The sequence below is a fragment of the Pinus tabuliformis genome, chromosome Q (genome assembly GCF_031772625.1).
Source record: "Pinus tabuliformis cultivar Carrire ecotype Pingquan chromosome Q, CPIR1, whole genome shotgun sequence".
Taxonomy (NCBI): Eukaryota; Viridiplantae; Streptophyta; class Pinopsida; order Pinales; family Pinaceae; genus Pinus; species Pinus tabuliformis.
This window is the reverse complement of record NC_142296.1, coordinates 966396162-966415913: the sequence shown is the minus strand read 5'-3', so window position 1 is coordinate 966415913 and position 19752 is coordinate 966396162.

Below are 19752 nucleotides of genomic sequence, written 5' to 3'. Positions count from 1 at the left end.
TGCGGGCTCTGGGTTAAGTGTCAGAAACATTCTAGAGTTGGGGGTATGTGGCATATTGGAGAAGATCATGAGTGTGCACAACAATTCTATAGAGGAAAGCTCTCTGTCCGGTTCCTGGGGCCACTGTAGGCCTAAAACAGGGGGGTTGAGGGAGGGAAAAGCTCAGGAAGGTGGAAACAATAGGAATGCTTGTAAGGATTGTGTGCAAGAACATTTGGAAATTCAGAAAGGTCTGACTATTTTTCAGCGATGTATCCATCGACAACAAAAGGAGGCTCTGGCCATGTAGGAGTTGCAGCTCAAAAAGAAGGAGCTCATCAGGAAACTGGAGGACGAGGTGGATGCCTTGCATCAGAGAATTGAGCGTCTGAAGCTTAATATGGAGGAGAACAACTAGAGGAATGAAGAAGAATTCACTGGACTGGATCTTAACATTCCAGCGCTGATGGAGGAGTAAATTGTTCTCTCACTCAGTTTTTGATTTTTTTTTTTTGTATGGCAAACTATAAATGTATATAGTTACTATTTCAGTTCTGTCGTCGAATGTATAGCCATATGCTACTAGAAATGATAAATTTTTGTATGAAGCATGGGGAAAACTGTCAAGCAAGGGGTGGGGAAAAATTGAAGTCTCAAATGCCCTTATCAATGTCGAAAATATGATGTAAAATCCTGATTTTGCATGCGACTGGGCGCGATTTATATATATAAAACCCTACTCATTCTGGTTAAAACAAAATGTGAAAAATGGATAAACATAGTTAACTCTTATTACATGTGAAATGTTGCTTGAAATTGGAATACTTACAAATTAAAATGTTGTCTACAAAATTTACATAAATTGGCATCGTAGTTAAAATGTAAAAAATAATTAGTATTTCAAATATATAAATTAGGTAAATTGACATGTTAGTTAGAAATTTTTTTGTGGTAGTTAAGTTTTCTTAAAGTAAAAAGCGGTAAGTATTTCTGAAATATAAATCACATAAATTGATATGATAGTTAAAATGCTTTTGTGTGAGGGAAAATTTATCCAAGTAAAAATAATAAGTATCTCAGATATAAAAATGATGTAAATTGATATTATAGTCAAAATGTTTTTGTGTGAGGTCAATTTTTTCAAGTGACAATTAATAAGTATTTGGGATATATAAATTATGTAAATTGATATCATAGTTAAAATGTTTGTGTCAAGTAAATTTTATCCAAATAACAATTTTTTTTTGATATATAAATACATAAGTTAATATTATAGTTGAAGTGTTTGTGTGAGGCAAAATTTATAAGTAAAATTTAATAATTATTTCAAATATAGCATCCTATATCCATCTTAACTCCGGATATACCATGCACCCAGAAGGATCAAATTTCTTTTCAATCTAAACAAGGTTTTCACCTCAAGAGGTTTGATCCCTCTCGGTGCTTGCTAGATCAAGAAAGATGGATCTAGGCTAGTGTTATAAAAATAGTAACAACACCATTATAATAGTTTAAGTCTCATGACATGGTGATCCTTCATTTCCAACTATTGGTTCTTATATAGTATCAACAAAAATTCCGATTACTAGTTCTTGTGTAGAAACGATAGGGATTTTTTATTGTCATTATTGCTATTAGAATTCCTTGGTATTGTTTACACTCTAAAAAAACTGATAATTGTTGCTGTACATTCCAAAAATTGAGCCAAGTTATATTGCAACACATTTTTATGTAGGAATGACTTCTATAATGGCTTATTCTACTATAGGTTCTTGTGGAGAAACATATTCCTCTCTAAGTGACAATTTTACTTCTCCCCCAAACTGAAAAAATTCTATCAATAGGAAGGATAAGAAAACAATGTTGTGTTAAGTGTGGAACTGATCTAGGTGAATATTGGTGGCCACCCGCCTATTACACTTGGACCCCCACCATTTTTTCTTTCAGTTTCCTTAATTGTAGCATAATTTACTATTTTTGACAGTTTTTCGGATCCTGAATTTCTAGAGTCGTTTTGAGGCCCTAAAGGACATTTTTTTTGGAAAATGGGAAAACACAATTTTTAATTGACATTTTCAATCAAAAGTTGTAGTCCTCAGATAGATATTTCTAATGAGGTATCATACGCATAAAACAAATATCGTATGCCAAAGTTACGACCCCAAGAAGTTGATGTACCAATTTACTCGAAAGGGGCCCACAAACTTTTGGTGCTTGATCTCCTAGGGATAGAGTTTTGAATGTTTATGGTTTTCCATTGTTTCTTAATAATAAATAGGCCTTTGAGCCTCATTTTAAATCAGTTCATAAGGCATGTAGCCACCACATCTCTTCTTAGAGATAAGATACCATCGCCTGAGCTAGTTTATTTCCATTATGCATGTAAATAGTTTTCAGTACTTTGATATTAATGAATTGAAGTTTTGTTTTCACTATATCTGTGTGTTTCTATTCATATCTGTATTTCATTTCATTTCTTCATAAATATGGATCTCTTGTTGAAGATGAGGATGTCATCCATATAAACAACCACGAACGAGTTGGTGAAGGGCTGCAAGATGTCATCCATCAACCTCATAAAAGTAGCAGGGGCGTTTGTGAACCCGAAGGGCATGACCAACAATTTAGAAAGACCTTCCTTGGATTTGAAGGTGGTATTCCATACATCTGTGGGCTCTATTGGAACTTGATGATAGCTATATTTTATATTGATCTTGTTGAAATACTTGCCCCCCTTGAGCTAGTCCAGAAAGTCATAAATTAGTGGGATTGGATACATGTTCTTGATAGTGATTTTGTTTAGTGCTCGATAATCAATGTAGAGCCTCCAGGTCCCATCCTTCTTATATACAAGTATAACTGGGCTCCCATAGGGTGAGGAACTTGGTCGGATGTGTCCTTTTTGCAGTAAATCCTAGATCTATTGCTTGATCTCTTTATTTTCCAGAATGGAGTGGCGGTATATTGTCCCATTGGGTAGGGGTGCTCCAGGAGTCATATTGATTGAATGCTTGACCTGATAGTGAAAGGCTACCATCGTGGGTGAGGAGAAGATGTCCCTGTATTCTTCCACGACCTTATTCACCTACTTTTGCTACGTGGAGGAACCATTCCCAGGGCTATGGATGTGGTCACAATATTCCCCTTTGAGATTGAATTTGAAAGAAAACAAATTTCCCAGTTTGGGAAATGATCTTATTGCATTTCTTAGCATATATCAAAGAGATGGCAGTAGGTGGAGCTACCTATGGTATCATGTACAACTGATTGCCCAAAGTAATAATAACAGTGCGAGGCCTAGACTCATACATAGCATGGCGCATCCTTAAGTATGGTTGACCTATTAGTACATCACAAACTTCAAGACGAGCAAAATCACATAATACCTCATCCGTGAAGAGATTGATGATGTAGGGAAGGTGAAATTGTTGGATGATGCAGAGATCTTGTCCTTTGTGAAGCCACCCAATGGTGTACGACTACGAGTGTGGTGTGGTCGGTAGGCCTAGCCACTTCAAGACCTTTGGTTGAATGAGGTTCTTTTGGCTCTCGATGTCGACAATGAACTAAAATGGAGAAACCTTCACCCACATCTGCGAGTGGAAGAGGCACTCCCCCTACTCTAGATCTTCATCCTTTCTCCCCCTAGCCACAAAAATTACATGTGTGTATCCCTCTGTGAAAGGATGATATTAAAAATATGTGCCTTGAAAGAAAGCCTGCAAAGGGGGTGTGATCTGCTAGAAGATATGTTACTCAAAACTAGTTTTGATGCGATGTGTATTTTGGTTTAGTTATGTGAACCTAAAAATGCTCATGGATCAAGAAAGGGATATATTGCATTAGTAAATGTTTGTTGTCCCCTTCAACTACTATTTTTCTGTTGTTGGTTCTTGTAGAGAAATAAAATATTCTTCTTCCTTAGCTATTGGTTCTTGTGTGGCATCAAAGTCTAATTTTTCTATTCTTACTCTTGGTTCTTGAGTGACAATAGAAAAGTTATATATTTTTCTTACTGCTTAGTTCTCGCATATTAGTGGTACTTGTGTGACAACAACAAGGTTTTATATTTTTCTTATTGTTGGTTCTTCCATGACAACAACGAGGCTTTATAGGGTAGCTTGTAATTCTTCTCATGCATTTATATTGGAGAGGATTTGAACAAGAGTGGTGAGGGAATGTTATGGGAGATAATGAAAGTGACATTGTCCACTCTTGAAAAAGGAAAAGGATGAGGAAGCGAGACAAAGGTCTAAGTGATTTTCCAAATACAAATCCATAATATCTATTGAATTTATATTAAATAAAAGAAAAGAAGCATACATGCACCTACCTAAGAGGCGTTGCAACAATTGATTGGTAGATGTTGCAACAACTAACTGGTAGATGTTGTAGCAATTGATTGATTAGGGTTGCATCAAGTAACTAGTAAGTGTTGTAGCAACTATAACAACACCTATGAAAATACCTGTAGTAGTACCACCAACTCTTGTAGTAGCCTATCTGGAACAATGTCTCACGAGCTTTGCAACATGTGTATGATAGCCTGTGATGATACACAATGATGAGAAATTCCGCGAGAAAGAACAATGTGAAGCTTGGATTCTTGGATCACCATGTGAGTTGTAGATTGAGATATGGAGTAACATTTTGTGTGAAATTCATGAATCCTTATTCAAAGAGAAGTTGAAACTTGAAGATGAAATTTCACTTTTATTTACAACATCTTATCTAACAAATTTATTAACTTAACAAGAATTGTAATAAGTTCTCATTTTTTTATAGGTTGCAAAAATTCATAATTTTCATGTCGATTTTGATAAATGTTGATGCAACATCAACCTTTATTTTTTTGGAGCATATTTCTGACACTTTAAATTTTCTTATGTATTAAGTGGGGACATTTTTTTTTTAAATGTTAGTGATTTTCATGGTGATTTCAAAAAATTATTGATGCAATATCAACCTCTATTTATTTTATTTTTTTTTGGGGGGGGGGGGGGGATTATTTTTTACACTTAAATTTTCTAATGTGTTAAGTACAAATAGTTTTTTTAAAATATTGGTGATTTTCATGATGATTTTGAAAAGCGTTGTTGCAACATCAATCTTTTTTTGGGGGAGGGGGTAGGAGGAAAGGCGGGAAGGGGTGCATATTTTTGACACTTTAAATTTTCTTACATTTTAAGTATGCACATTTTTTTTTTAAATATTGGTTATATAACCGCTTTTCAAGTTGTCTTCTTCTTCTTCTTCTTCCTCTTGAGATGTTTGTTATTTAAGAGTTTTTCAAGTTTATGTTTTTTTTTCTTTGCAATATTTTTTTTGTAATGAAATTATCATTTTTTTGCAAATTAAAAAAAAATAAAAAATAAAAATAACAGTTTCAAGTTAGGATTTTTTGTATATTTTTGTATCATTAATTAATACTTCAATACAGAGAATAGTTGTCATGAAAAAATAATAATTTTAAACACTTGAAAAAAAATCCATATTTTGCATATAATATAATTAAAAAATACACATTTCCAGACCTTTTCACTAAAAGAAACTTATCAAACAAAATATTTTCATTGAGAAAATTAAACATAACAAGTTGAAAAAATAACAAATTTTATGTCCAAAGATTATATATATATATATATATATATATATATTTAAATGATAGTTCACACAACAACAACAACAAAAAATTCAAGTAAAAATAACACGATAAAAATAAAAATAAAAGTAACTTTCAGTATAATGAAAAAAAAAACATACCAAAAAATATTTAAAACAAAAAATTAATAAAAAAACAAAAAGAAATTAAAAAAAAAAACATTTAAGATCAAAATTTGTTTTAAAAACAAAATATACACATATATATATAAAACTAACCATTAAAAAACACAAATGTTTAAAAATATATATATATATATATATATATATATATATAAAAGAATTAAAACATTATAATATATTTTTTTATTTTTTTTTAAAAATAAGCAACATACTAATGACATGAAAAAATATAAGTAAAAAAAATTAAAATACAAAAACATAATTGGAAAAAAATATTGTACAATTAATTTAAAAAAAATTAAAAAAATACTAAAATATAAATTTAAGGAAAATAATAATGAAAAAATATTTTAAATTAATTTAAAAAAAATTAAAATACAAAAACATAATTGGAAAAAAATATTGTACAATTAATTTAAAAAAAATTAAAAAAATACTAAAATATAAATTTAAGGAAAATAATAATGAAAAAATATTTTAAATTAATTTAAAAAAAATTAAACATTAAAAAAATATTTAAAAAAATAGTTTTTTTGGATCCATATATATGTGTTTTTAATTTTTTTAATCCTTAATGGGTTTTAATAATTTTTTACATATTATTTGTTATTTTTATTATTTTCAATTTTTGTTTGTTATGAGGTTTTTTATTTTTATTTATTTATTTTTTAATAAGTTTGTTTACTATTTTTTATTTTATTTTATTTTTATTTTTATTATTAAATTTTTTTAATGTTTATTTATTTATGTTATTGTTATATTTTGTAGTTCTTATAATTTGTTTATAATTTTTTTTAATTTATTTTTAATAATTTTGTACATATTATTAATATTTTTTTTTTATTAGTTATATATTTTTTAATGTTTGATTTTCTTTAAACATATATTTTTGTTTTCCTTTTTTTCTTTAATTTTAATTTTTTTTAAGTTTGCTTCTTCTTTTCTTTTTCGTTTTTTTAATGTATTAATCTTTTTTGTTATTTCTTTGAATTTATTATTATTGTATTTTGTTTTTTTAATGTAATTTTTTTTTTATTACAGAGGAATTGGCAACTGGAGTAGCCTCGCAACTCGCGTTACATGAGGTCGATTCTGACCACTACCACTATAACCCCTGGGAACTGCGCCCACCCCTCTCCACAGCTCAGGGCTAGTCCGGGGGATTCGCCCCTCTCCACAGCTCTGGGCTAGTCCGGGGGATTCGCCCCTCTCCACAGCTCTGGGCTAGTCCAAGGGATTTGAACTCGTTTTTTTTAATGTTATTATTATTATTTTGTCTATTTTAAATTATTTTAACTTTTTTTTTCTTTTTAATTTTCTTTTGTTTTTGTTTTTGTTTTATTTTTTAAATTTTTATTTCGTTTTGGTTTTTATTTTTAGTTTATTTTTCATGTTTTTACCTTTTTTTGTGTTATAGGGTTGTGTTGATCTCAATTGGAAAATCGACCACACTACGTGCCAATATGTTAGTTGATTTTTAAGTTTTCGTTACAATGGAACAAGTCCATCCCCATTGTGGGTTAATTTCATGGTTGATTTTTAAGTTTTCATTGCAATGGGTCAAGTCCGTCCCCACTACTTGTCAGTTTGATGATTGACTTTTTAATTTTGCTTGCAATGGGTCACATTGTTTTAGGTTAAGATTTTTAAAGAGCTATATTTTTAGAATTTAAAATAGAATTACTCTTGGTATAATGACTCATTTTTTAGGATTTTTTTACTCATGATATTTGACTTCAATTCAAATTTATTTATTTATTTATTTTATTTTTTATTATATATATATATATATATATATTTATTTCGGAGTCTTAATATTTTACCTTTAACACTATGGTCGAAAAATGTCAAAATTTTAAAGTTTTCCAAAGTCATAACATTTATCTTCAACATTATGGTTGAAAATCATTGAAATTTTTAAATTTTTGAAGAGTCATGATATTTTTATCTTTAATGCTATGGTCGAAAACTATTGGAATTTAAGGTTTTTCAAAGTCATGGTATTTTATTTTTAATGTTATTGCTAAAAAAAGTTGGAATTAAAAAAAAAGTTGATGCAACATCAATACTTTTTGATATTGCGGTGTTTTTCATGTTTATTTCATGCAAATTTTAATTTTTAATGCCATTGTTAATTTTTTTTTTGGAATTTTGACCTAGAAAAAAAATGTTTATGTAGCATCAATGCTTTTCATTTTTGGGGTGTTCTCCCATTCTTATTGCACAATTTTTTTTGGTTTTTAACGTTGTTGCTAATTTTTTTTTGAATTTTATCCTGAAAAGTGTTGATGTAGAATCAACACTTTTCGTTTTTGAGGTTATTTTTCATGTTTTTTGTGCAAAAATAGGTTTTTTTTTGGGCTAGAGTTCTTGTTTTGAGGTTATAGTTCTCTTTAAGTTGGTAACTTTGTTATTTGATAAGAATATAGTTTTCAAATAAGATATCTCTAACTGTGCATTGAGGGTTTCGAAAGTTAGAAATTTTATTTGTTTATTTATATTTCAAGGAATTGCCACCAACAAGTTAGTTTTCAAACATTCCAAGATTTGATGTGCATGAGATAGGTTTTCACCATCAAGTTTATTGAGGAAAGAGATAGGAAAACGAGGTCACCATTGTAAGTGAGTCACTTTATTACATGGGTTATGGATAGTCCAAGCAGGAAGTGGGAAATGATAAGGTTGAAGTTGTGGTTTAGTGGTGGTGAAAATATTAAGCTTCAAGGGCAGCCACACAAACATAAAAACTTCATAAGCTTCAACATGCAATTATTTTGAACTAGGTAGAAGGAAAGACATGGGCATACCATGGTTTTGATGAATGAGCAGGATGACTAGTAAGTTTCATTAAAAGGCTTCCATTAAAGTAAGGTAATTGGAAATGTAGTGATGGAACTTGATTTCTAGAACACTAGTCCTTACTTTCATCTTTACATCAATTATTCATTTCAGCCTTAATCTATTTTTCAATTTTTATGAAAAAGTTTTCTTGTCTTTGTTTTCATCTGAGATACTAGTAGGTGAAGCATCTAGGATTTTGAGCTTTCAATTATGGTTACTGCATGGAATCAAAATAATCATATTGAATCTATACAGAGTATGTCATTTTCTGTGAAATCTTGTCTTCAAGAATCGCTTATGCATAGATTAACCTTCTTGTTCTTCTCAAGAACTGCAAAAACTGGCATCTATCTATGGTAAAATATGGGACTTTGAGAAGAAAGGTGATCAATATTTCTTCACCCAAAACATTTGAAAAAAATCACAAATGGAACTAATAAAATAGATCCAAAAACATAAAGGCAAACTCTAGAGCTATTGTAGAAACATGGAGGTGTTGCAACAACTAACGTTGGATATGTTGCAACAAGATTAAGGTGTTGCAAAAGTTTCAGTCATTGCTGCTGCCAAAGGTAACTATACAAGTTGGTATGGCACACTTCTCATTTTTTCACTTTAGTTAGCATACAAAATTTTAGATGAAGAAATTCAAAGATATTTTGCCTACTTAATAGTGTTGGCTAGCTAAACTACCCAACAATATTTTGTTGATAACTTCTTCATATAATGTTTGATCAATTCCAAAGCCAAAATAAAGTGGATTCATAGGTATACCTCCAATAGAAATAATTTATAAAAATTCCATGAAATGGTATGTCAAACAAGTTGTGGAACAATCAATGTGACACTACAAGAAAAAAGGTCATTGGTGAGGGTCATGCCTGTGACGGACCTTTAAGGTCCATCACCAATGTGGCATATGGTGAGAATCTTTAAAAAAGCGTTGTTGTAAGTGTATATAGTGATGGTCCTTTAAGGTTTGTCACCAAAGGCATTTTCAATGACACTTTTGGTGAGGGTCATTAAAGTCCCGTCACTAATTCTTTCTTTGGTGACACTTTTGGTGAGGGTCATTAAAGGCCCATCACTAATTCTCTCTTTGGTGACACTTCTAGTGACTATCTTTTATTGACCGTCACCAATGATATTTTTGGTTACTTTTGGTGACGATCATAAATGTTCGTCATCATTGATCATTCCAATGAGTTTTTGATGACGCTTCATGCCTATGATGGACCTTTAAGGTTCATCACCAATGTCACATATGGTGACGGTCTTTAAAAAATCATTATTGTAAGTGTATCTAGTGATGGCCTTTTAAGGTTTGTCACCAAATCCATTTTCAATGACACTTTTGGTGAGGGTCGTTAATGGCCAATCATTGATTCTCTCTTTGGTGATACTTTTGGTGAAGATCGTTAAAGGCCCATCACTAATTCTCTCTTTGGTGACAATTTTGGTGAAGATCGTTAAAGGCCCATCACTAATTCTCTCTTTGGTGACACTTCTAGTGACGATCGTTTATTGACCCTCACCAAATCTATTTTTGGTTACTTTTGGTGACGGTCAAAAAAATTTCGTCATCATTGATCATTCCAATGAGCTTTTGATGATGCTATGTACTTGTTACTATATTTTTTGTCAAAATATAACGATTTAAGACCATTGTTGTGGAGTATTTTTAATTATGTGTCCAAGGTCATAGTGGTTATAATAGTCAGTAAATTTGTTAAGAAGTAATTAGTGTGTATCATTTCCCTCAATTCATAAGAATATAGTCTTCCTATGAGTCAACACATGATTCATCTCTATTAGGTTTATTATCTAGCAAATTTCCTTTAAATAAAGTTCCACTAGTGTCTGTAGGAACTATATTATTTAATACATAATCAAACTTTGTCAATTCTGTTAATGAGAGAGACCTAACACTCCTCAACACTCATAGAACACATTAACATGCTTTGGAACAATACACTAACATTCCTTGGCACCTCGCATGTCTTGGAACACCTTTGTACCTAGAACATCTTGCAAGAGTAAGACGCCCAAGCACATGTTGGCATGCCATAAGATAACAGAGAACTCCCCTACCATGCGTTGGCATTCCTTGTAGTCCCTAGCATGCCCTAGAACTCCTTGGCATACTATTGCATTGACAAACATTAGCACTTGACACACATTGGCACTTGGCATGTATTGAAACATATTACTAGTGTGCCTAGCTTGCCCCTTTTGAAAAAGATAAAGTACCGACTTATTAACACTATTATGTGGTCATTTCATTTCATTTTAGCTTGGCTATTCCTTTTGTTGCCTTGAAACTCCTTGATGCATATTGGCATACTCTGGCACCCTGCACATCCTAGCATTTCTTAGCACCTGGCATGCTTTGGCACTATTTGGCACATGTTAGCACACCCCGGAACTACCTAGCACACTCTATCACTTCTTGACATTCCCTGATATTCCCTAGCATGCCTTACCCATGCTTAGCATACCTTGTCACTCCCTCCTTGGCATGACAACCAACACTGATTGACACTCCCCAACACACCCTCATATTCATTCACTTCCATGCATTTTGACCTAGTGCTCCCTTGTGTTGTCCTAGTACTCCATAACACTCCTCAGCATGCATTGGCACACTTTAGCACACCTTATCAATATAAGTGAAGAATGAAACTTGTAACCAATGTTACTAGAATCGGAAGAGACAATAAATCAGTGAGGCAAAAGATTTAAAAGTTTTAATCGGATTGGGGAAAAATCGGCAAAAAATCGGTGAATTCAATAAATAAAAATATACACATATATTGAATTAATTTTTTTTTTTTTTTTTCATTGATATTCAGTAAAGCCATGCCCAAACAATTCATAATATCAATAGATGTCCAAAATATCATGAATGAATAAGCATCTCATATATGCTATGAGTCCAAACATGATCTAAAGTACCGAGTCATGACTCCTAACTTGTGACTACATAGAACTAGAAGCAAATGCTTCTATAAGTTTACAAACAACTGCATACTAATTAGAAAAAAAATCAGTAACTAAGAGTCTAAGACTCTTAAGAGTGAGAACTAGAAGTGATTCCTCCCACTCCTTCGCTTGCTTGATTCTCAAAGTTCTTCAAGTCATGTAGGCTTAAAAGAGGAGCCTCCTCTAATTGGACCCAATCTGCTGCATTTGTAGTTTGAAAATCTATCTCTTCAAGGTATATTGGTGAATGATCCAAATCTATCATTATCATGAGACATTTAAATGTGAATTTAATTTTGACTTTGAACTTTAAAGTTTAAAGTTTAAAGTTTAAACTGCAAATCAGATTATGAAACCTTCAAATTTAAGCTCTCACCTAGTATTTTCTTGTTGCAAAGTCGTAAATTGTAATGGAAGAATACAAGGTCATTTAAGTGCTTTTATGTCAATCGGTTGCGCTTCTTAGAATGTATTTTCTCAAACATTCTCTAGTTGCACTCACAACCTGAAGCACTGCATGCTTGGTTTAAGATTTGAATGGCGAATCTCTTCAAATCTAGTGTATCACTACAAAAGTTTTTCCAAAAAAGACCTAGAAAGTGGCAAGGGTTTGTGAGTAGACGTACTAAATACTAAATAGTAAAAACTTAAAAAGACAACAAAATTTAATAAAACATTTAACATACAAAATAAAATTTAAACAAATTTAATGAATTGATGAAGCCTTCAAGCCTCAAAGGGTACCTGGAAACATCTTAGACCTTTCTCATATAACACTGGTATAGGAAAATAATTTAGTTGGTGCTCTATAATCCTATAGTTGGGAAAAGACACGACTTTGAAATTTTGGATCAGGGAAGCACCTTTCCATGCATGTCATAAGTCCTTTGCGAACCTCCCCATCCTCATTAAATTTGCTCTTATCATAAAAATACTGTGGGTTTAAGAAGTACCTAGCAACATGTAAGGGGGAATGCAATTTCCTATCCCAACATGCATCAATAATGTCCCAAAGAGGCATATACTTTGCCTCCTCATCCCCATATCTTCTTTTGATGGCCTCCTTTGCGAGATCCATCGCCTCATAAATGTAACCCATAGCGGGTTTGTCACCATCAACCATCCTGAAAGTTCAAGCTTTCAAATTTAAATACATATGAAACAATGAAAATAAAAAGAAGCTTGAAATGAAATTTAAAACATGAAAAAGTTAAAACACTTGAAGTACTAAGAACTCTAACAAGGGACTCCATCACAACAATAATCTCTTCGGCATCCTTCCAGAAACCACCATTAAACACAAGTGCAACAACTTCAATGCATTCAAGGGTATTGGAATGTTTAGATGCCATCCACTCAGGTCCCAAGAACATCCTCTTCAAATTTATCTTTTGCTCAACCACAAATTGCAAAGATATGAAATTTGTTACAAATCTAGTCACTGCAGGTCGAACAATTTCTTTACCTTTGGTGTATTTTCTCATGGTGTTTAGGAAAATAGTGTGGTTTTATAGGTATTTGGTTATGGATTTTTCCTTCTCCACAACCTCATGTATCCAATGAAGCTTACCAATGTCCTCAAGCATTAAATCTATGCAATGGGAAACACAATAGGTCCAAAAAACAGTGGGGTACCTAATCTCAAAAAGTCTAGCAGCAACCATATAATTCACTGCATTGTCAGTGATAATTTGTACAACATGTTCTTCTCCCACTTCTTGAACAACTTCCTCCATCATTTCACAAATAAGTTGTGCAATCTTAACCTTGTCTGAGGCATCCACTGATTTGAGAAACATTGTACCTACTAGACAAGATACAAGGAGATTTATTAAAGTTCTATTCCTCTGATCTGTCCATCCATCACTCATGATGTTGCACCCTGTTTCTACCCATGATGAACGAAACTCGAATAGCACAAGCATGACATATTCAACACTTCCTAATAGAAAATTTGTCCTAATGCTCTCCGATGAAGGGGTTTTGAACCCTGGACCTGCAACAACAACTACATCAATCACAACTTGCCAATCAGGACTTATGGCACAGTGGAAATGTATGTCAGAATAGTACCAAAACTTAGAAATGGCCTTCCTTTCCTGACTATGGATATTTTTTTTCCAACTAGTGGTATCCAAGGTAGGTTGGGAACCGGGTTTTGTGTGGGGAGAAAAAAAGGTGTTTATGTTTCCACCTCCAATGTTAAATGCAAGAGTATTCATTTGGCTTGAGTTTGACTTGGACTTGGAGACATGTGTGGGAAACTTGGGAATTGCATTGAGGATTCAACAGAGGGAGATGACAATGGGGTAGTGGAAGAAAAATTGTCAACTCTAGGAGTTCCTATTTCTTTTTCTTTTTTCTCTTATTCCTTTTCATTATGCTGACTCAACATATCAATAGCCAAGGTTGCTTGGTGTTTGACATTTTCGTCAACGTTTTTTCAGAGACCTATATCATGGTCAATTATTTTTGCAAGGTGGTACTTGAATCTATAAATGCCTCCACTACATTCTGATTTGCAAAATTTACAAAGGAGCTTGGGGCCTCCAAGAATCTTGTCACAATAAGCCCAAGCAAAGTCCTTCTCCCTCGACATTGTTGTTGTTTTGGACTTGTGTTTAAATTGCGGCTTCTGTTTAGAATTGGAGTTGTGCCTTATATTTAATTTGGCTCCTTTAAAAGACAATAAAAAATTAAAATTAAAAATTCCATATATAACTACGCAAAAAAGAGGGTTGGTTTTAAAGGATATGAGGTTTTGTTAAGGATCAAAGAGGAGTCTGTCTAGAAATAAAAGCACATTCGACCTAATATATCATTATGACCTTGAAACACAATTAGGTATATATGAGGAAATGCTACCTAAAGGAAATATTATCAACATATATTGCATTGTAATCTTGAATTTGCAAGTTCATTTAGCATAAGACAACTGAACCAATACATCAATAACAGATTCTGGAAGAAAAAAAATACACAAAGTTGTGAATGCAAGGTTAAAGCCTTTGGAGTCGGCAAGACATCAAGCAAGGAAGAAATGCTTGATGACTTCGCCAGTGTTTGGTATGAAACCATTTCTTAGTGCATTTTTAAAATCTATTTAAGCCCCATTTATAGGGTTGAAAAGTCATAACCAAAGTAATAAGTTGAACATTCAATTACTGAATAGTGAAACTTGAAACTTGTCATTGAAAACAACATTGAAACTTCAATATAGTAATATACCTATTATTTAGGCCAAGTGCCAACATACCTCTATTGTTGAATAGTGAAGCGGCTAATCCTGAAGGTAACACATTCTGAAGGTGACGCGCGACTACCCTAGGGTCGATATGGAGTATGGATAGAGCACACACTGTTGACTGCCAGATATGGAGTCTGGACTTAGGCTCATGGTAGTGGTTCCTCGATATGGAGTATAGATAGAGCACACGCTAGCGACTACCTGATATGGAGTCTAGACTTAGGCTCATGCTGGCAGTTTCCCGTTATGAAGTCTGGGCTGTGTAATAGTGAGTAATGATTGATTACTAAAGGTCTCGACGTATGAGTTGTGGGCCTGAGAAATGAGAAATAAATTTTGGAACGATCGACGTTTAGTTTTTAGCAATGCAGCATATAACCTAAAGTTGAAAAACTCGTGCTCATCGAGTCAAGGCCGAAAATCGAGTAAATTAGAATCAATCACAAGAATCTACTTTAATCGGCAAGTTGTAAGTCAAACTTGTGTTGAACACGAGTTAAACTTGGTCAATGTGAGTTTGACTCACAAAGAGTTGTATCAGACCGTTTGGAGAACGAGCAGATTCCGACTTGTGATTGATCGCGATTGATCGACGAGTCCTGTTTCACTGCTTGTAACTGAAATCTGAACTGAAAATAGGAGATCTTACAATTGAAACTAATTGTGAATTTTATAAACTGAAATTGGCCCATTGACATAATTTCTAGTTGTGCCTCGGCGCGCCAACATAAGAGATTCATTTTAAATCAGGTTCATGGAGAAAATATTTTATGGAAGATGTTTGTTTTATGTCGAGGAAGACATAGTAATATTTTTTATTAAATTTGAATAACAATAGTATCTACTATGTATCTCCCGTATCTCATTATTTTTATCTCTTGTAACTCATACAGAAAGTGAGGTAATAGTGGACATGTAGCATCAAGCTCCACTCCTTTTAATCCAAAGTTCTGCATGCAAACCTTTGTGTCACTTGCGCTGCAAAGCCTTCGCTGTAGAGTGTGGAGTTAACACCTACCTCTGCATGACAAAAGCTACACATACCTTTTGACTTGGTTTTTTCACCTTTTGTCCATTCTTTGTGTGGAGTCTGGGACAACAAGCTCCACATACTTTTTTTCCATTCCTATATGTGAGTGGAAATTTTCACATTTTCTTTTCTTCAACCAATATCAAAAGCATTTGTGAACTTCTTTCAAGGCATGAATACATGCTTCAATCATGGAAATTAGCAAAGTTTCTAAAGAAAAAAGTAACCATGGAGTTAACATTTGCCATTTCAAATATGTTAGGATTCTATGTAGAGTTTTTTATAGATAACTATTAACTGGCCCTCTACTTTTCCCTTTTTCTTAATATAAAATGCATCTCTTATTACATTTCTAATCAAGAGATTTACATCAAATACTGGATAAAAGGGCCAAGGACTTTTCATAAATACTTCCTTGTCCAGTAGAAGAATAAATGGTCAACATGTTAGCTTGGCTCCAATTTCTTTGGAATTAATAATTGTTTTGAAAAACGACTACTCTTGTTTGAATATAGAATTATGTTTAAGGTTTGAAAATGGATTTTCCTCCAAATTGATCTTGGAAAGGTCCTTATTAAAGGCTTCTCTATATCTCCTCCACTAGAATGAATGGTTTGTATGTTGAAAAGTATAGCAGAGCTCCCTTTTGAAAAGCCTAATCATCCCATTGTCACCAAGAGCTCCTCCTTTTCCCCAAATTGGACCTAAAACAACATTGAGTACTTAATTATGATCCAACCTGAGAATTTTTGATTGACACTACAACTCAAGAGCTATTCAATTTAAAGTGCACTAATAGGATTCATCATTCTTTCATTGAATATGTATATTGTTTTTGAATTTGTCATTTGTGCTTGTAGTATGTGGTACTGACCTTGTTTCATGTGAAAGGGTTTTTATTCTTGGACTATGACAATGCTAGTAAGATTTAGGCCTTTTGTAGTATTTGTACCCCATGATCATTTTTGCAAGATGTATGTCCTTTGTGGAAAGAAATAAACATTTAGTTATTACCTCCTAAACTAAAACATTGTTCCTTTTATTAGGTGCCTGTAACATCCTATACAAATTGAGGACAAATGGGACATAATATCCTATCCATCCCCATAGGCTATAGTCCTCCATAAATGGGAAAAAAACCCCAAAATACCCATTGTTGGGAAATCTTTGGGGAAACTGGGCTTAAAAAACCCAAATTTTGGGTTTGGAGTAAGGTTTACTCAATCACTTAAAAATATGAAACCCCTCTGGAAAATTTATAAATAAAGAAGGACTGAGTTCATTTTGGATCACTAAGTGTGGATTAATTCATTTTTTCTTGAGAATTAGGTCTGGTAGTTTTTTACCCCTCCTATCTCTTGTCAATTTCGGTGGTGAAAGATTCCACCCTAGTTGACATTCCCTTATTATCCCTCTATTTGGGCACAAGGGTCTTTGGCTGGTCAGTGAATTCTGTTGGATCTTTGTCTCTTGTCTTTTTCTGGGCACAAGATTTCTGTTAAAGGGGAATGAATTTGGAGGATAGTGCAATATAGCTTAGTTCTATTTGGCATACACCTCCCTTGAAGGAAGCAACAAATTTTCTGAGTCCTTAATATCTGGTTCTGGGTAAAGCACTTACCTTAGGCAGTGGATTTGTTTCTGAGTAGTGAAACTCTTTTCTTTATTTAGTTTTTGCATGAAAAGTTAAAAGGAGCACTTCCCTAGTTATTAATTCTCAGCCTTAGCTAAGGAAGCATGTTTTCATATCTCATATCATATTCAGTAGAGGGAGAGTTTAATTGTCTTCTTTATCGATGCAAGGAAGGTGCATTAGGATTAGGAGTTAAGAAAGTTGAGACATTGTTGTACATGTTTCCATATTCATTGTACCTTCTAGACTAAAGGAAAAGTGAATAGTAGTGTTTGAAATTTTTAGTTATTTCCTGTTTCAAAGAGTAATAAATAGTGATGTGATTTGAGTTTTAAATCTGTGTACTTGCTATTAATTTCTTTAATGGCATGTGCTTCCCAGTTCAGAACAAGTGGTTTTTCTGCAGTATCTAGCCTCCAAAGCTTCTTCAATGCAAACTAAATATCAAATCATGCCCTCGTACACCAGTGCATCTAAGGCATCACCCTAGAGAAGCTCCAAAGTAGACCAATGAGCTTTGACAGGCCAACTCCAACCCCATGTCACCATACAAGTGTTGACATCACTGCTACAAAAATTATTCTAAAGTGTTGCATCCTACACCAATTCCTAAGATGGATGCCCAAAGGGGTTCCAGAACGATGCTCAACCTTCATTGCCACATTTAAGACTTTTCAAAGGGATTGGTCCCTTTAAACCATACCAATTTTTATACTTTCACAATTTGGCCCTGTTCCTATCAATTTATATTTTTTATTGAAAAGTCAGTCCTATTTTACCTGTTTATTAACTTTAGGAACAATTATAGGTCAGCTCCAGCAAAATGTCAACAAATTTGTGGGTTAGGTTGGCATTTCTCCAAATACTATCACACATGTATATATAATCACACATTTTCCTTTTTAGATCTTGATTGGTTGAACAAAAAGGTTCATTGCCTGTGTAATTTTGTCTCATACCTCAATATCAACACTCATAGATAGCAATCTTCTTAATTCTTCATTTGTGTGCACAATAAGGTCCCTTTTGGTTGCTATTTTTGATGGAGCAACCTCTGACAGTACACCTTTTACCACAAAGATGTTGTTGTTGGATAGAAATCTCCAGAGGAGTCTTACACCAGACATATAAATGGCTATTGTATATCACAATAATAAGAATTAACATATGAAGATGTGGTAGACCTTAAACTCTGTGCATTCAATCAATTACTTTTTGTTTCATGGCATATTTCATTCTACATAGTAGATTTGTTGTGACACTTGAGTGTGTTTGCATAAAAAATTCTAAGGCCAAACCCAGATTCTCATGTGTCATGGAAATTCAACATATGCCTTGTTCACCTAAGAACTACTTGTAACTCATATTAGGGTACTCATGTACAGTCTCAACTCATCCCACTTAATAAGTTACCAAGACAAGGCTCATCACATCCAACCTTGGTCTAAAACAATTAAGCAACACAATTTACATCTTGACATGCCATAGCACCTGACATGTCTTAGAATGCCTTGGCACTCTGTGGCATGCGTTAAAATCCCCTACATTTCTTGGCATGCTTTGACACTCCCTAGCACACCGTGGCACTTCCTTACGTGCCTTGGTAGTTTAGCATACCTTGGCATTACCTAGCATATAACCTTGTCACTCCCTCCTTAACACACCTAGAACTCATTGAAACTCCCTCTCTGATCCGGATTTAAACAGGAGCACAAAAAATTATAGAGATAACCATAAATACAGAGATGCAGTAGAAATAATACTTCATTTCATTAATGTAAAATACTGAAATATGCTTACAAAGAGAAATGGAAATAAACTAGCTTGGGCGATGGTAGCTTATCTCTGAGGAGAGATGTGGCGGATACATGCCTTTGAACTATCTTACAATGAGGCTTGAAAGCCTATTTATCATTGAGAAACAATGGAAAACCCTAAACATCCAAAACCCCAACCCTAGGAGATGAAGCGCCAAACTATGGCCCTGTTTTGGGTAAATTGGTACATCAACTTCCCGGGGTCATAAATTTGGCATACAATCTTTGTTTGACGCGGAGAATACCTTGTTAGAAAGATCTATCCGAGGAATACAACTTTGGGACGAGCAACATGGGTGCATGGACCCATGTTTCTCCCAGGTTTTACCAAAAAACGTCGTTTAGGGCCTCAAAATGGCTCTGGAAATTCAAGACCCAAAAAACTGCTAAAAACAGTAAATTGTGCTACAATTAAGGAAACTAAAAAACTGAAAGGGTC